This window comes from Corylus avellana, chromosome 5, assembly GCF_965113065.1.
Source record: "Corylus avellana chromosome 5, dhCorAvel1.hap1.2, whole genome shotgun sequence".
NCBI classification, from domain to species: domain Eukaryota; kingdom Viridiplantae; phylum Streptophyta; class Magnoliopsida; order Fagales; family Betulaceae; genus Corylus; species Corylus avellana.
The window spans coordinates 11,038,097-11,057,439 of NC_142494.1; the positions used below are offsets into that span (position 1 = coordinate 11,038,097).

The 19,343-nt window shown below is 36.9% G+C and overlaps 2 pseudogenes; both read left to right on the top strand.

Annotated features, from left to right (window-relative positions):
* Positions 1–256: 256 nt before the first annotated feature.
* LOC148585768 (uncharacterized) lies at positions 257–15,888 on the top strand (annotated as a pseudogene).
* A 2,314-nt stretch (positions 15,889–18,202) lies between these two features.
* On the top strand, positions 18,203–18,991 carry LOC148585769 (secreted RxLR effector protein 161 pseudogene; annotated as a pseudogene).
* Positions 18,992–19,343: the final 352 nt, after the last annotated feature.

Consider the following 19,343-nt stretch of genomic DNA (forward strand, 5'->3'; position numbering starts at 1 on the left):
AAAACGTACAATTATTCGTCTATTAATTTAGGTGGATAGTTGCACAAAAATATGCTTAACCACTTAGTAATTTTATGTTTATATTCTCTTTTTTTCCATGTAGGAATATCTAGCATTTGGTGGAGTTGATGCTCATTAACAAAAGAATCAATTAGAACATTATTTGGATGAACCTAGGTCTTTGGATAAGAATGCAACATTTGGCATCCTTTCATTGTGGAAAGGAAATGAATTTCGTTATCTTGAAGTAGCTGCAATGGCTCGTGATATTTTGAGTATTCCTGTTTCAATTGTTGCTTTAGAATCTACTTTTAATATTGGTGGATGTGTGATTGATCAGTATAGGAGTTCACTCAAACCTGATATTGTTGAGGCACTAGTTTGCCCTAGAGATTGGTTATTTGGAGAGCAAGGTAATATTAATTATTTGCATATTTAATTTCTTTATTTACTTATTATTTTTTGACTAAACTATAATAACATTAATTCCCCTTAATCATTTGATATAGAGCACACTCAAATGAAGTTGGAATGCAAAGAAGAGGAGGTTCTGACAACGGATATTAATTCATATGACATTCCAAGTTCTTCTAGAGCACAAGTTATTAATATTTAATAGTCCTTAAAATGAGCATATTTGTGGAGCCTCATTCGTCAATTTCATTGACTTGATTTTGTTTCTGTTTTGTGATGATGGAATATTGTTTAAGTTTTGTAATAGTAGGATATTGTTTTTGTTTTGTTTCTTACTTTGATTTTGCTAGCTCTTTTTTACAATCTTTCTCTTAATATGGTTTTATATTTGCTTAATTGGTAAGTGATTTTGTGTTATGGGTTTAATTATAAGTGATATTGATTAATTTGATTATTGAATGTCAATGATATTAGACTTATATCATATTTCTGGAGAAACAGTTTGGGTCAAAGCGTGTTAAAGGGGTAACTAAGTTAAATGGGTCGTGTCAACCCATTTATGACCCATTATTTTAACTGGGTCATGTCGGGTTGACACGACCCGCTAAAAATAACGGGCTAAATGGGTTGACACGGTAACCCACCAATTTTAGTAGGCAAATAATGGGTCATGTCGGGTTGACACGACCCGCTAAAAATAACGGGCTAAATGGGTTGACACGGTAACCCACCAATTTTAGTAGGCCATGTTTGGGTTTGGGGTTTCCACCCGTTTAGCTAAACGGGTCGTGTTCGAGTTGATGCTAAACGGGTGGTGGGTCATTATGGGCTATCCGATTTGCCAGCCCTACCATACGTACCGGTACACCATATCATACAATGCATCTTATCAATCAATTATTAAAGTAGTTACCAAGTTATTACAAAAGTAGACATGCTCATATCATATGCGTGCTCAGTCAGCTGGCATATCGCACATTTTTAAGGAAAGTGTTCATAAGGGTTTACTTAACTCGTTCGCTCATTCGAGTCCTTCGATATCATGAATCCTTACTATAATGAAACACGACTCATCATTATAAGCAGTACTAGCGAACTGTATGAGGTTCCATCTAACGAAAAGGGTTGCTAAAACCTTGTACCACACAATTGGGGCTAAGGGGACGGGTGGCCTACTCTTTAGGTGAGTGCTCGCTCCCTAGGGCAAGCATTAGGCTAAAGGGAAAGGCTCGGCCAAGAACTCCCAAAAATGCATTCTAGGCTTCTATCTAAGGATATGGGTTGGCATTTTCCTTTTTCTAGGCTCAAAATAAACATATATACCACAAGAAAACACAGCACAAAAAATCAAATAGGTGTTTAAAAGCCCTTTTGAAAACATTTCTTGGTTTTGTTAAAAAGATGGGTATAAGAGCTTGTCATAGCATCTTTAAACCTTGTAAAAGAAATCAGTAACAACAATTAAAAAGGGCTCAAAGGAAGGGTCAAGAAATCACCTTAGAAGGTAGCAACGCTTCAAACTTTCTCATTTCTTTCTCTAAGCTTCTCCTCACACTACGGTTAGGTTTTTTGATGTTGAAGGTGGCTAAGGGTCGAATAGAAAGGTTTATATAGAGGGTGGAGGCATGCTTTGGGTCAGGAAAGTGGAGAATGGGTTAAAATTGCTTTTCAAAGTTGAAAAACGAGCACTCGGGTACTATTGAGCGAGTGCTCGTGTACTGTTTACAAAGGGTTAAAAATGCTTTTTAGGCGTACGATTAGGTATTGTCCAATAGTCTGAAGATTGGTCAACAAGTGCTCGCGTACTATAGCAGCGAGATCTCGTGTATAGTTCACAACTGGTTAAAAATGCTCAGGTGTACGATTGAGTTTTGTCCAAGGGGTAAAGGGTGGTTAGGCGAGTGCTAGTGTTGTCCTTGAGCGAGCGCTCGCACCTAGGACAAGAGCGAGTGCTCGTGTGGTCCCGGGGTGAGTGTTCGGCTAGTGAGGGTGTTTTTGGGGTTTTTGCGTCTAAAAAGTCTTAAGGGGCTTGGGTTATTTAAAGAAGGTTTAGGTCACTTGGTTTAAGGCTTTGTTTTAAGGAATTATTAACCGGTTAAGTAAGAAATCTTTAACTCTTTTTTTAAAAAAAAATGGTGATTTGTCAAGGTATTACACTCTCCCTTCCTTAAAAGAATTTTGTCCTCGGAATTTGGTTTTAAGGGGTTTGGGCTTCAATTGGCCCATAAGGTTAGGACCACAAAAACCAAAAATTTTTAATTTAGGGCGAAAACCCCCAAATCCAAAAGCTAGGGTTTCGGGTTGGTCAAAATTGGTCAAGGGAGTGAGTGGGCTTTGTTCATGGGCCATCATAGGGGCATTTGGGTCACAATCCATGCATCAATTGCATGGTGGGGTAAAGATAACACAAGGATTTCAGATTTAGGACAAAAATCCCCAAATCCGAATATGTGGTGATTTGAAGGGAAAATGACGCTCCAAACACAAGGGCCTACCCTAAAGTATGATCCTAGTACACAACCAACCAACTAGATGCCATGAAATGCAAGAAATTGAAAATCCCAATTCAAAAACCCTAAAATCACAATACTATAAATCTTGAGTTCAAAATGGTTAAAATCACATACCTTTGTTAAAAAGATGAAGAAAATGGAGAGGAATAGGGTTAAAATGAGCATTTGGTTGGAGCAGAAGTGTTTGGCTTGAGAGAAAATGGAGAGGAATAGGGTTTAAAATGAGCGTTTATCCATTTTAAAGAGGAACGTGTGGGGCTCTGGGCGAGTGCTCTACCCGAGGCCCAATTTTTTTTTTTTTGAAACCAACAGTTCAAGACAAGGTAATTTCTTGAAATAATTGAGGTATCAAAACAAGTATAGTTGGGATTGAAATTGACATGAAAATCGAATTTGTGAAATTTGAGGTACGAGTAAAATTCATTTTCTTTTCGAAATTCATTTTGCACAACACACGAGCTCCAAATACAAAATGTACAGCTAAGTACAATGCGTAGTCTAATTGCCTAGCAACCTATCTAGTCAAAAGTTACCAAACCTCTAAGTCTAACACTCTCCGGTCGATTCTTCTAACGGGTCTTCTTCGTCCTTGACAAATGCCTCATAGTCCTTGTCAATGTTGGAGAGGAAAGTGGCCTTCTATCGGTAAGACCCAGCTGGCGGGGCTTTTACCTTCAGTAGTTGGATCTTTACTTGCTCCATCTTGGCGTACTCGTCTTCGATTTGAGTCAGGTGTGTGTACATCTCCTGCTTCCTTTCTGCGCTAAGGTAGGAGTTATATTTTTCGGGGACAGGTGGAAAATCCCGTACTGCTGATGTGCTGCGATGCTTCCACTTTTCCATTTTCTGGCCACCCTTGGAGTCTGTTTGTGCTTACCTTACATGATTTTGATCCTGTGATAGAGGGTTCAGCCTCCGAAAGGGCTGGGTTGAAATCTTGTGTTTGATGGGGTGAGGCTTGTATCTTAGTGCATAAGGCTCGTACTAAGCTGGCGATTCTCGAACTGTTGCCCAACGTCGACATCCATTGCGCATTTGAGTGTAGAGTAGGATCAAGTGCCTGTAACGCAGAGCAGGCGATCTTGTTCAACCCTATATACTAAACAATCAAGAAGGCTGTTACTCTAGTCCGCACCTCAATCAAACAATAATAGAGAACCTAGGTCTATCCTATACTCTAGTCTTTTAAGATTTATACATAGGGTATTGCGGCCTATTCTCAAATTGTTCGCTATGGTTGGCAAGACCGTATGCTCTGATAGCATACTGTAATGCCCCTAAATTGGCCTTGACCAATCTAGCAGGGTTACTGGCCATTACCAATATTTAACCAACTGGTGGCTAAATGAGGAATCGCCCTTCTAGGCATAATTAGAGTTAATGCATACGAATGTAAAATAAATCTGGGAAATCTATTAATCATTACAGGGACAAGTATAATCCTCAAATTGAAAGACATGGAGCAACTAATAGTATAAAGCAAACCTGATAACAGAATGAAGATCTTAAAGCAAAGTCTGTGGTGGGAACCATACCACTCTTGGGTTCTAGGAACAAGCTCCCTATAAGAGTAATAACTGCGTAAGTCTAACGACTTAGTAAGTAAACCTCACAAGTGGGTATGACATGAGCTCATTATTTTTAAATAGAAATAAACGTGCAGTTTTGATAAACATTGAAAAGAGGTGTTGTCTCCATTAATACACCTTGAAAATATTTTTTGGTTTGATAAATGTTGGTGTACTCCCGGCGGCAATCACCTAAGTATTTTAATGTAGAAAACTAATGTTTTTTTTAAGTCATAACTATTATATATGGTCTACCCGAGATATTACCCCTTCTCAGTAGGGTTGGCTCTGTTCTGAGGGACCTGTAATACAATGCCAGTGCCCTGGCCATTGTACGCTACCGCCCATAACACTAGTAACCCAACCGAGTCCGACCTCGGGTGCCTACGCTACTAGTGGTATACGTCCTGTAGTGACCACCTGTTAAGGCTGTGCTGGTCATGGAACAACCATTAGATCCAAGGCCTATATAACAACACACACATTTGACCATAGAATCAAGTCTACATAGTAAGCCCATGGCCGTTATACCGCATGTATCGGTGTAACATGTCATACTAGGCATCTTATCAACTAGTTATTAAAGCAGTTACCAAGTTATTACAAATAGTAGACATGGTTATATGATACGCATGCTCAGTTAGCTGACATATTACACGTTTTTAAGGAAAGAGTTCGTAAGTGTTTACTTACCTCGTTCACTCGCTCGACTCCTCCGACATCATGAATCCCTGTTATAACAAAACACGACTCATCGTTATAAGCAGTATTAAAGAACTCTACGTGGTTCCATCTAATGAAAAGAGCTACTAAAAGCTTTTACCACACAATGGGGCTAGGGGGACGGGTGGCTTGCTCTCTGGGCGAGTGTTGTGCAAAATACCCACCTGAATTAATAGGAGAATAATTGGTACGTTTTAACTCGCAAGTGCATAAGATCAAACGATAGTGTAGTACGACAAATACGAGATCTTTCCCACGAGGATTGTTGATTTTACTTAGAATTGATTTTCTAAATTAAATACCAATTTTGCCACGAAATTGATATTATGAAAAGAGATAAAGATAAATGAAAGCGTTAGGGATTCGATATCCACCACGAATCAGACTAATTAAGATAACAATATGCCAATGCGCTAATCATATCGGTATATTTAATGTTTGTCAACCTAATGACATATGTGTATATTCCTTAACCTATTGATCTCCCTGAGCAACGAATTAGGCATGGGTGTATACTCTAACTCAAAGGATTTAGCATGGGTGCATACTAAGTTGTTTTTTAAGAAAGCATAAATCTGTGGAAATCGACAAACACATGAGGCCTAGGGCATGGGTGTATGCTCCAAGTTCCTCATGTTGATTACCCCAAGAACCCGCAAAGGTATCTTCTGTCACTCTATTAAGCCTAAGACTCGATCATCCAAATTGAATTAAATAACTAATCCATGCCAGATGCATATGTTGATCAGGCACATTCATATGAGGAATTCAATTAAGCGGGAAATAATCAATTTAAATATATCAAAATATGATTTTAGCAAAGGCGCCAATATTAAAATCTTAAAAAGACATGATTAGGGCTTCAATCTAGCCCCTAACTAAAAAGTTAGTTACACATAATTAAAATAAAAGGAAAAGAAAAGGGAAAGAAGAAATTGGAAAACACACCTTGAAGTAGCGTCCTATTCCTCTCCCTGAAGTTGTGTATATAATTGTGAGGCTTGGAGGTCTATTTATAGACTTAGGAAAACCTTAGAAACCCTAAAAAATTGTAGGGTTAAGTCCTTGTACAACAAGGACTTGGAAGACCCTATTTTGGAAGTAAAAGGAGTCTTGACCGTAATCTGACTTTTCTCCAGCATACGAGTGCGCTCGATCGCACACCTGTGCTTGATTCTGATTGTCGGGCGCTCGAGCGCAAGTGTGCTCGAGCTTAGGCTTTGTGCAATGGATCGCACTATCTGAATGCTTGCGCTTGATCCAAAATTTCTAGCTTTTTTTTTCCCAATTTTGTCCTTTGATGCTCGAACTCTCCCGGAATGCTTCCTTTTCTTCCATGACCTCAAAAACACAGAAAACACAAAAAGAAAATAAAATAACACAAAAGAACAGAACTAAGAGATTAACAAATGTAAATTAAGGGGCTAAAATATGAATATTTTATCACTTATCACACCCCCAAACTTTCATATTACTAGTCCCTTAGCAATACGAAACTAAAAAATAAATGGAAAACAAAAAGATAAATCATTCTTTCGTGGGATGTATGATTGCATTTAGTGTATGCAACAAGCCTTTTAAACCCCTAGGCATTCCCTAGAGGACGAGTGAAGTCTCGTGAAAGTTTTCCAGGAATACTACCCACAAACATTATGCAAAGTTCATACTATCCAAAAATTGAAGCGGCACTCAAAATCAAGATTTTCATTCATTAGCAAGCTTAAAAAGATAAACTCCATCTTCCCAATGAATTTAAATTTTAAAGTCTAATTACTTACAAAAGGCAGGCTTTAAGCATCACAAGTTCGAAACAGTGTAAAATGAATTAGCACAAAAATATGAAGCTTACAAGTAATTCCAAAGTGCATTGTCTCAATATCTCAAAGTTCACTGAAATTCCCATCCGAATGAAAAACAATGCCATATTTTTCTTTTCTTTTCTTCTTCTTCTTTTCTTTATTATTTATTATTTTATTATTTTTTTTATCAGGCTCTGCAATGTTTAGTTCCCCTAAGCTTTCTAATTGACCTATATAGCGAGTGTTAAGTCAATGACTTCCAAATCAGATGGTTCTAAGGCATTAGGTGTAAAGATACCTGAAGAACTTACTAACTCGAGTCAACAAGGGTACAAACTTAAACTAGCCATAAATTTAACAAAATCAAAATTTTCACCTTTTGACGTGAACACTCAATGCTTACTGAGGCAATAGGTCCAATTACTTAGTGAAAAACTTATCAATGATCAATTATTTATTCTTTTTTTTTTTAATTATTTTTTATATGTGTAATATGCCAAAGTGTCCATCCAATAAGTCATCCAGTTTCACCCAAGACATGGAAACATATACATCAAACTCACATGTCATACCCCACAAATTATGTGCTAATGTGCTTGTGTTAGATCAAATCAAACATGTGAATTCTCAATTGCCTAAAGTAACCAAACTTAAAAAATTCTATCATCAGATCATGTATTCAAAATTTTAAGCTCACCAATGAAAATCAAATCACAATGATTTCAGATCAACCAAAATTTTAAGACAAGACATGAACAAGCATTTTTTTTTTTTTTTTTCAAAAATGGGACAAAGTGTGTGTACATGTATCTCCCATACCCCCAAACTTAAATTACACATTGTCCCCAATGTGTGTATAACATGGAAAGAACTTACCCAGGAGATGGGAAAACTAGCTGGACAAGTATGGCTCGTAGCACACCCCCAAACTTGAATGCAAGCACACTTGTCCCTGAAAAACAAAATAAAATGAAAAATAAAATAAAAAGAAACAAACAAAGAAATAAAAAGGATATGCTATAGGGTGCCTCCCATGAGCGCTAAGTTTAATGTCTTCAGCCAGACTATTGTACTCCTCTCATTGCTGTCCCAAAGAAGATGCAAGCACACTTATCCCATGAGGTGACTGGCTTGAATAACCTTTTCAACCCACGACTTTTGAATTCTTCGACTTCCTATTGAGTAGCTTCAAAATTTGTGAAGTCATCAAAGTCCCCAAAATGAGCTCCCTCTGCTGAAAAGTGGGCTGGGATGAAGTGACCTTGGCCTTGGAAGCTTGAGATGATGATGCCCGATTTCTAGGTATCTTGCAAGTTGGTTAAGAACTTTCATCAAACACCTAGTGTGCAGCTTCCGGAATGAGTGATGCCAAACCACCGTAAAATAAAAGCTCAAGCCCTTACAAAAATAACAAACCTAACACAGAAGACAAGGCAAAATCCATGGCCACAGGTTGTGTTTGTCAAAAACAGAGAAAAATGGGGCAATGGTAGTGTATCACGTCGCATGGGAGAAGGTGAAGGGGGAAGGGAAGGTGTAGCTTAAAAACAGGTCATGTGAGCCTCTGGTCGAGTGCGCTCGATCATACTCGTGCAAGAGTGTGTGTAATGGTGTTGCGCTCGTGCGTGCAGGGGTGTACGTTGATAATGCACTCGAGTGCGCAACTGGGTGCGCTCGATCGCACTTATAGAACAGAAACAACAACTCAACAGGTGAGGAAAACAACATATTAAATAAAAACAAAATTCAACTAATAACTAAAGGAAAACGTAAAACAACTAAAAATTAAAAACACAGTAAAATTAAACAGATAAATGATACTCCAACCAAATATCAATCAAGTGTAACACATTTCTGTAAAAATATAATCAAAGAATGAACATGAAACAACAATGGAAAAGATAAAACATGGATGGAGATCATGAATCTCGGCTTGAAATAGGATTTGAGTGAATAGGGCTTGCGCTCGAACCTGTGGAGCTAACTCATTTAGTCAAAATATAGGGGATCTACCAAGCCAACGGAATCCTCATCATTGAAGTGCTCAGTGCTTTTTGACCTTTAAGTTTAAACTTAAAGCACCAGTCTTTTCTTCTCTTGGACCAAAGAGAATGAATTTTTCCTACAGAAAAGTAATTCCAATTTTCTATAGATCGGGGTGGACCACTCTGAGTTTTCTCAAACAGTTTCTCATCCGGAAGGGAATCATGAACTAGAATAAAATATGAAGAATACTCAGGGAGCTTTTCTATCATGATGTCCTCAATTTGCTCATTTGGTGGCTCTAACAGACTTCTCTCCTAGACTCTTGGTACTTTGGGAATAAGAGTTGATGTTGAAGAATTCTCAATGCTTTCTTCTTTTTCTCGATGTGGTTCTTGTGGAACCTCAATTTGCTCTCCTTCCTCTCTTCCTCTTTAATTTCAACCACTTCTTCGCTCCTAAATGTGATAGCTTACTTATGATAGTAGGTACACTCATCCTCCATGTAGTGCCCTTTAGGATTGGCCACCAACTGACTTTGGCAATCTTCTTCTTGGTATTGTTGAGGCCAATCGATTGGAGATGGCTCCTCTTCATGAGCTACTATCTTGAAAATGGATTGCCGCAGACTGGGACTAAGACAAGAATATAATTGACCATAGAACTGTGGAGATGGCTTCTCTTCATGATAGAAAATACTTTCTTCTTCCATATATCCATGAGGAGTGGTCACCGACTGACTTTGGAGCTCTTCTTCTTCTTCTTGGAGGATATCAGCTTCTTGTTTGGGGTGGGCCTTCATTGTCACAATTATTTGCCGTGTACTATTGGTCAACACTCTAATCTTATCTAATAACTCTTCAGAGATCTTAGGAGGAGGTGGCTCGGCCTGATACTGCTGTTGCTCTTGGTATTGTTGAGGCCAATTGATGGGAGATGGCTCCTCTTCGTGAGCTTCTAAGAATTGCAGCAGTTGCCTCTTGGTCGTACTGTCAATTAGCCAAGAATATGATTCACCATAGAACTGCTGATATGATTGATGGTGCAATTCATGAAATTGTGGAGCATGATTTTCAGGAGGTTGAGCTTGCCACGAGAGATTAGAATATTGGCTCCATGATGGGTTATATGAGTCAAAATAGCTGTCTTCCCCCGGTTTAGAGAATGATGTGTTCATATGCCCATAAGAATAGTTAGAAAATTGTCTTGTTGAAGGACAATCTCTAACATGGTGATAAGGATTATGGCAATATGAACATGGCCCATGGGGAGTTGAAATGTCTCGCAACATGTGTGAAAACAAAAATAAAATAACAAAAGGAAGTTAAAATTAAAAGGGAAATAAAAACAAAATTAAAAATAAAACTTATGAAGATGCAGACTCAAATGACCACCCTGCATGAAAAGAAAAAAAAATCAGATCCTTAATTAAAATAGTTTATGTGCTGCTGTCCGGATGTGCGATCGATCGCACTGGTGCACTTGATCCCCATGGAATGGGCGCTCGAGCGCACCTTCGGAGAACAGAACAGAAACTGCCAAAAAAAGAATTAAAATAGAAATAAAATTAACTAAGGAAAATAATTCTAAACAACTTTAAACAATCCAGGCAATGGTGCCAAAAACTTGTTGTGCCAAATACCGACCTAAATTAATAGGCGAACAATTGGTACGTTTTAATTCTCAAGTGCACAAGATCAAACGATACTATAGTGCGGCAAATATGAGATCATTCCTACGAGGATTGTTGATTTTGCTTAGAATTGATTTTCTAAATTAAATACCAATTTTGTCACGAAATTGATATTATGAAAAGAGATAAAGGTAAATGAAAGCATTAGGGATTCGATATCCACCATGAATCAGACTAATTAAGATAACAATATGCCAATGTACCAATCATACCAATATATTTAATGTTTGTCAACTTAAGGGCATGGGTGTATACTCCTTAAGCTATTGATTTTCCTAAGCAACAAATTATGCATGGGTGTATACTCTAACTCTTTTCTTTCTCAAAGGATTTAGCATGGGTGTATACTAAGTTGTTCTTTAAAAAAACATAAATCTGTAGAAATCGACAAACAGATAAGGCCTAGGGCATGGGTATATACTCTCGGTTTCCCATGTTGATTACTGCAAGAACCCGCAAAGGTATCTTTTGTCACTCTATTAAGCCCATGACTCGATCATCCAAATTGACTTAACTAACTAATCCATACCACATACATATGTTGATCAGGCACATTCATATGAGGAATTCAATTAAGTAGGAAATAATCAATTTAAATATATCAAAATATGATTGTAGCAAAGACGCCAATATTGAAATCTTAAAAAGACATGATTAGGGCTTCAATTTAGCCCCTAACTAAAAAGTTAGTTACGCATAGTTAAAATAAAAGGAAAAGAAAAGGGAAAGAAGAAATGGGAAAACACTCATTGAAGTAGCATCCTATTCCTCTCCTTGAAGTTGTGTATATAATTGTGAGGCTTAGAGGTCTATTTATAGGCTTAGGAAAACCCTAGAAACCCTAAAAAATCGTAGGGTTAAGTCCTTGTACAACAAGGACTTGGAAAACCCTATTTTGGAAGTAAAAGGAGTCTTGGCCGCAATCTGACTTTTCTCTAGCGCACGAGTGCGCTCAATCATATGGATAGTGCACTCGATTGCACACTTGTGATTGATCCTTGTTGTTGGGATCGATCGCACTATATGAATGCTTGCGCTTGATTCAAAACTTCTAGCTTTTTTCCCCAATTTTGTCCTTTAATGCTCGAACACTCCAGGAATGCTTCTTTTTCTTCCATGACCTACAAAAAATACAGAAAACACAAAAAGAAAATAAAATAACACAAAACAACAAAACTAAGAAATTAACAAACATAAATTAAAGGGCTAAAATATGAATATTTTAGCACTTATCAGCGAGCGCTCACTCCCTAGGGCGAGCGTTCAGCCAGAGGGTAAGGCTCGGCCAAGAGCCCCCAAAAATGTGTCCTAGGCTTCTATCACAAGATAAGCACTTATACTACAAGAAAACACAGCACAAAAAATCAAAGAGGTGTTTAAAATCCTTTTGAAAACATTTATTGGTTTTGTTAAAAAGATGGGTATAAGAGCTTGTCATAGCATCTTTAAAACTTATAACACTAGGAAATCAGTAACAACAATTAAAAAGGGCATAAAGGAAGGGTCAAGAAATCACCTTAGAAGGTACCAAGGCATCAAACTTCCTCTTTTCTTTCTCCAAGCTTCTCCTCGCACTAGGGTTAGGTTTTCTGAGGTGGAAGGTGGCTAAGGGAATAGCAAGGTTTATATAGAGGGTGGAGGCGTGCTTTGGGTTTGAAAAGTGAAGAATGAGTTAAAATTGCTTTTCAGAGTTGACAGCAAGTGATCATGTACTATTGAGTGAGCGCTCGTGTACTGTTTACAAGGGGTTAAAAATTCTTTTCAGGCATATGATTGGGTATTGTCCAATAGTCTGAAGTCTCGTTAGCGAGTGCTAGTGTATTGTAGCATCGAGCGCTTGTGTCCTGTTCACAACAGGTTAAAAATGCTCAGGTGTATAATTGTGTTTTGTCCAAGGGGTAAGGGGTGGTTAGGCGAGCCCTCGTGTGGTCCCTAGGCGAGTGCTCGTGTGGTCCCGGGGCGAGTGTTCGGCCAGTGAGGGTGTTTTTGGGGTTTTTGCTTCTAAAAAGTCTTAAGGGACTTGGGTTATTTAAAGAAGGTTTATGTCACTTGGTTTAAGGCTTTGTTTTAAGGAATTGTTAACTAGCTAAGTAAGAAATCTTTAACTCTTTTAAAAAAATGGTGATTTGTCAGAGTATTACAGTTATGATGCTTTAAGTTTCATTCTGGTTATTATGATTGTGGATTTAAATTATAGTTATCTTTGTCCCTCAATCAAAAGTCTTCCACTGCAGTCTTTCTTCCAAGAGGATGAGATCCCTAAGTCTTGTTCCTCACGAAATAGGGCTAGGAGGCGAACCATCAAGTCAATTCTAGTTAATTGATTTCACTGGGGCGTTATAGCTCATGCATCATATGCTATGTTCTAGGCTTGGTTGTAAGAATTTAATGTCCCACATGACATGGCACATATGAGTATTTATTGGACTCCTTAAGTTATGAGATTATTTAATCCTAATCCTTAATAAACTGTTGGTTAATTAATTAAGAGAAGTGGTTTCCTATTGAATTAACTCTTACTTTGATGGGAAGTTGAGTTATAAAGGAATAAAGGAAACCGGTCCTCTCTCTACCCTATAAATGTACGCAATTTCCATCATCTTCGTGTACCTTAAGTGGGTCAAGCGAGAGAAACCGATTTCTGGTATTTAGGCTTTTAAAGAAGAATTAAAGAAGCAATGGATTCTGGTATGTTTTCTTTTATCAATTTATTGTGAAATTCATGATAGTTAAGATCTTGAAGTTATAGTGTGTTATGTCCATTTCATGTTTTACATGTGGTATCAGAGCCTTAGTTGTAACTTTCATGATTTTCCATTAAGAAATATGTTAAATATTAATAGTTAACCTCTTAATTAAATCCGTATCTATCGTAATTTATTTTTGCATATGCCAATGTGATGTTTTTGTATTTGTCACTTGTGTATGCAAAACTAAAACGACTAGATGCTAAATTGAGGTTTCTGTAATTATAGTACATTGAATTTGGAATCTATCTTTATTTATGCATGTCATGTACATCTGTTTCGTAATTATGATTTATGACATGTGACTGATTAATGATACTCTTCATGAAACATCCCAACATATAGGTATATTGGTGATCTCTTTTAGGTTATAATTTCTAAAAGAGTTATTGCGTGGACAATAAAGAATTGGGACCCTACTACACGAATTGCACTTGCTATTAATTGTTTGTATTATTATGGTATAAAATAAATATTTTGCTATTACGGTTTATGTCACTTTGCTAATATATTCAGAAGTCATTTTGGTACGTGTTTGGCATATATGATTATGAGTTTGGCATAAAGTGCATAATTACAAAACATACGCACCATTAAAAGCATGAAGTCGTGGATGTTATGTGCAATAAAGGCTAGTTTAGTCTTTATTGTGTACGTATGAACGATAAACCTTATCAATGTTTATTGTGTACACATGCATGTCTTTATTTCTATATGATTAATCGAGTTCTTTCTTTTATTATGCAAAACTCTTAGTGCACAGTTTAGAAATATCATTTAGTGCAAATTATAAATATTGACAGATGGAAAAATTTTATATATTTGCTATTCGCAAAATTCATTGCTCCAAATTTACTGCTGCTTTAAAGAATTAAATTAATATTATGACAGTAAATGTTGTCTTTAAGAGATTGATTATTTTATTTCATGTATTACTTTTGTTATCTATAAACATGAATATTTATGTAAATCAATGTTAAAAAGGCATATTATGACTATTCGGTTTGCATTGTCATTATTTCGAATTGAGATCTATATTATGAAATAGTTTGGTGATCACCAAAGTGACCCGACTAAAAGGATACATAGATTTCAAGTCGTATGTTAGAAACTTAATACCCATATCCCAGGTATTAAGATAATGGCATTGCAAATTTTTGACGGTTTTTCTAATCACATGAATATTTTGGATAGGCCCAAAGGTGCACCACCTTTCAAGTGATTGATAAACTAAGATGGGATAATTAATGTGCATCCTTAATTGAGAGTTGGAACCGGATACCCAAAGGTAACGGACCTATCGAATTACGGATGCATTATTAATTATTCCTATAGGTGAAAGGGAATCACCATAATGGTCATATATATATTTTTAGTATATTGTAATTTCCACCCAAAGGTGAATTGCGGTAGTACTACTTAAAATATTATTTTATTTTTGATAACTCATAGCATTAATATAGTGAGCATTTATTTTATTGCAGTGTCAGTTCCTATTTCTCTACATTCTCATGCTTTATCTGTTCCGATTCTTAATGGAACAAATTTCTCTGACTGGTCTGAACAAGTTCAGTTTCACCTTGGTGTTCTGGATCTTGATTTGGCACTCCGGACTGAGAAACCGCCTGTTATTACTGATTCAAGCAGTGCAGAAGAAGAGGCATTATACATGTCTTGGGAAAGATCGAATAGATTGAGCATTATGTTTATGCGAATGAGCATAGCGAATAATATTAAGTCAACACTTCCTAAATGTGATAGTGCTAAAGAATTCTTTACAACTGTGGAAGAACGTTTCCATTCAGCTGACAAGTCTCTTGCTGGGACATTGATGGCTGAACTTACCACCATGAAATTTGATGGTACACGTGGGATGCATGAGCATATCCTTGAAATGACAAATCGAGCTGCTAAATTAAAGGCTCTTGGGATGAATGTGGATGAATTTTTTCTTGTACAATTTATCTTGAATTCCTTGCCTTCTCAATATGGGCCATTTTAAATTCATTACAACACTATTAAAGATAAGTGGAATGTAAATGAATTGGCCAGTATGCTTGTTCAAGAAGAGGCAAGGCTTAAGCAACAAGGATATCATTCTGTTCATCTTGTAAGTCATGGAGCCAAAAAGAAGTGGAAGAAGCCTAAGAAGGGCAAAAAGATAGAGTCACCTAAAGTTAATGGACCTCCTCAAGTGATTGAGGTTCATCAAAAGGGACTAAACAGTGTTAAGTGCCATTTCTGCAGAAAGTTTGGGCATGTTCAGAAAGATTGCCTCAAACGTAAGGCATGGTTCGAAAAGAAAGGTAAGCCTTTAGCTTGCGTATGTTTCGAATCAAATCTTACTATTGTTCCTTCCAATACTTGGTGGATTGACTCAGGTTCTATTGTTCATGTTTCTAATTCGATGCAGGGCTTCCTTACAATCCAGAATTTAAACCCAAATGAAAATTTCATAGTCATGGGAAATGGGGTTAAAGTTCAAGTTGTTGCCATCAGAACCTTTCGTTTGTTTCTAGATACTGGTTGTTATCTAGATTTGTTTCAGACTCTTTATGTTCCTTCTATTTCTCGAAATTTGGTTTCTTTATCTAAACTTGATCTTGATGGTTGTTCCTTTACATTCCGCAATAAAAGATTCAATTTATTTAAAAACACCTCTTTTGTTGGTTCAGGGAATCTATGTGATGGTCTTTATAAATTGAATCTTAATAGCCATTTTGCTGAAAGCCTTCTAACTCTGCATCATAATGTTGGAACTAAACGTAGCCTGATTAATGAAAATTCTTCCATCTTGTGGCACAAAAGATTGGGTCATATATCCAGAGAAAGATTAGAAAGATTAGTAAAAGATGAGATTCTTCCGAATCTAGATTTTTCTGATTTTGGTGTGTGTGTGGATTGTATTAAGGGAAAACAAACCAAACACACAAAGAAAGGTGCTACAAGAAGTGGAGGACTTCTTGAAATTGTCCATACAGACATTTGTGGACCTTTTGACTCACCATCTTTTAGTAGAGAAAAATATTTTATCACCTTTATTGATGATTTTTCACTTTTTTGTTATATCTATTTATTGCATGAAAAATCTCAAGTAGTAACTGCTTTAGAGGTATACATTACTGAGGTTGAAAGACAATTAGATAGAAAAGTGAAAGTTGTCAGATCAGACAGAGGTGGCCAGAATTATAGAAGGTATGATGGATTGGGTCAATGCCCTGGCCCATTTGCTAAACTCCTTGAAAAGCGTGGCATTTGTGCACAATACACTATGCCAGGTACACCTCAGCAGAATGGAGTAGCTGAAAGGCGTAATTGTACTCTAATGGATATGGTTAGGAGTATGTTAAGTAATTCCTCTTTACCCATTTCATTGTGGATGGAAGCCCTTAAGACCGCTATATATTTATTGAATAGAGTCCCTTCTAAAGCAGTTCCAAATACTCCTTTTGAACTATGGACTGGAAGGAAACCAAGTTTAAGACACCTGCATGTTTGGGGTTGTCCTACGGAGGCTAGAATTTACAATCCACATGAAAAGAAATTGGATTTGAAAACTATTAGTGGTTACTTTATTGGTTATCCAGAAAAATCCAAAGGGTATAGGTTTTACTGTCCTACACATAGTACGAAAATTGTTGAAACCGGTAATGCCAGATTCCTTGAGAATGGTGAAATCCGTGGGAGTGATAAATCACAAAATGTGGTTATTCAAGAAGTTAGGATAAAAGTCCCACTACCCATAACTTCTAAAGAAGCTGTTGTTCCTACAGTTGTACAATCATTTGACAATGTTGAACAAGAAGTTATTGATCAATCACTCCATGATGAGATTATCACCAATGAACCAATTATAGAAGAATCACAAGGAATAGCATTAAGAAGGTCTCAAAGAGAACGAAGATCCGCTATTTCAGGTGATTATGTTGTTTATTTACAAGAATCTGATTTTGATATAGGGACAAGTAAGGATCCGGTTTCATTTTCACAAGCCATTGAAAGTAATGATTCTGTTAAATGGATTGATGCCATGAATGATGAGTTGAAATCAATGGACCAAAATAAAGTCTGGGATCTCGTTGAATTGCCTGAAGGATTTAAGACAGTCGGGTGTAAATGGGTCTTCAAGACCAAGTGCGACTCACATGCCAATATTGAACGATATAAAGCCAGGCTTGTGGCCAAAGGTTTTACTCAGAAAGGAGGCATTGATTATAAGGAGACATTCTCTCCTGTGTCTAAGAAGGACTCACTTAGAATCATTATGGCTTTGGTAGCTCATTATGATTTAGAGTTGCATCAAATGGATGTAAAAACTGCATTTTTGAATGGGAGTTTAGAGGAGGAAGTCTATATGGACCAACCTGAAGGTTTCTTAATAAAGGAAAAAGAGCACATGGTTTGCAAATTAAATAAGTCAATATATGGACTTAAACAAGCTTCCAGACAATGGTATCTTAAGTTCAATGATACCATTACTTCCTTCGGTTTTAAGGAAAACACTGTTGATTGGTGTATATACTTGAAGGTTAGTGGGAGCAAGTTTATGTTCCTAATTCTATATGTTGACGACATATTGCTTGCTAGTAGTGATCTTGGTTTATTGCATGAAACCAAGGAATTTCTCTCTAAGAACTTTGAAATGAAAGATATGGGTGAGGCAACCTATGTGATAGGAATAGAAATATTCCGAGATTGATCACGTGGATTGTTAGGGTTGTCTCAAAAACAATATATTGAAAGAGTTTTAGAGAGATTTGGCATGGAGAACTGTTCAGTTAGTGTTGCTCCAATTCAAAAAGGAGATAAGTTTAGTCTCATGCAATGTCCACAGAATGAATGGGAACGTAAACAAATGGAAAGAATTCCTTATGCTTTAGCGGTAGGAAGCTTGATGTATGCACAGACATGCACTAGGCCAGACATTAGTTTTGCAGTTGGTATGCTGGGCAGATACCAAAGCAATCCTGGAATGGATCATTGGAAAGCTGCAAAGAAAGTGATGAGGTACTTACGAGGAACAAAAGATTACATGCTCACTTTTAAGAGGTCTAATCACTTAGAGGTGATTGGCTACTCCGATTCAGACTTTGCCGGATGTGTTGATAGTAGAAAATCAACTTTTGGTTATCTATTTTTGTTAGCTGGAGGAGCAATCTCATGGAAAAGTGCAAAACAGACCATCATTGCTTCATCCACAATGGAAGCTGAATTTGTGGCATGCTTTGAGGCCACTATTCATGGCTTATGGTTGCGGAACTTTATTTCAGGACTTGGAATTGTCGACACTATTGCTAAGCCGCTGAAAATTTATTGTGATAATTCTGCAGCTGTGTTTTTCTCCAGGAACGACAGATATTCTAATGGTGCTAAACATATGGAGATTAAATATTTTGTCGTTAAGGAGGAAGTTCAGAAACAAAGAGTGTCTATAGAACATATTAATACAGAGCTCATGATTGCAGATCCATTAACAAAAGGGTTACCACCAAAGACATTTAAGGAACACGTTAATAGAATGGGTCTTAATTGTAACCCGTTGTGCCCATAATGTTTATGGATTGCATAATGTTTGTTTATGTTATTAGACATTTTTGAGATCTCATTAAATATGTTTCTGATTTTCCTGTTTTCCATTTTGTACGTACATATAAGATTGGATGAATAACAACAGGGATAGTCTTTGAAAAAAGACATTTTTTGTGGACCATTTTTAGACACTTCTCATTTATGAACCATGATTGAACAGGTTGCTAGTGTTGTGGTACATGGAAGGGACTATGTCGCCTTTTGATGTACAACCGCCATGACTCACACTAGTAGGTTGTTTGATTGTGGTATTTATGATGACCAAATTAAAGTAAGGATGGATTAGATTTTTTGCGCACTTAATGTTAACCTCA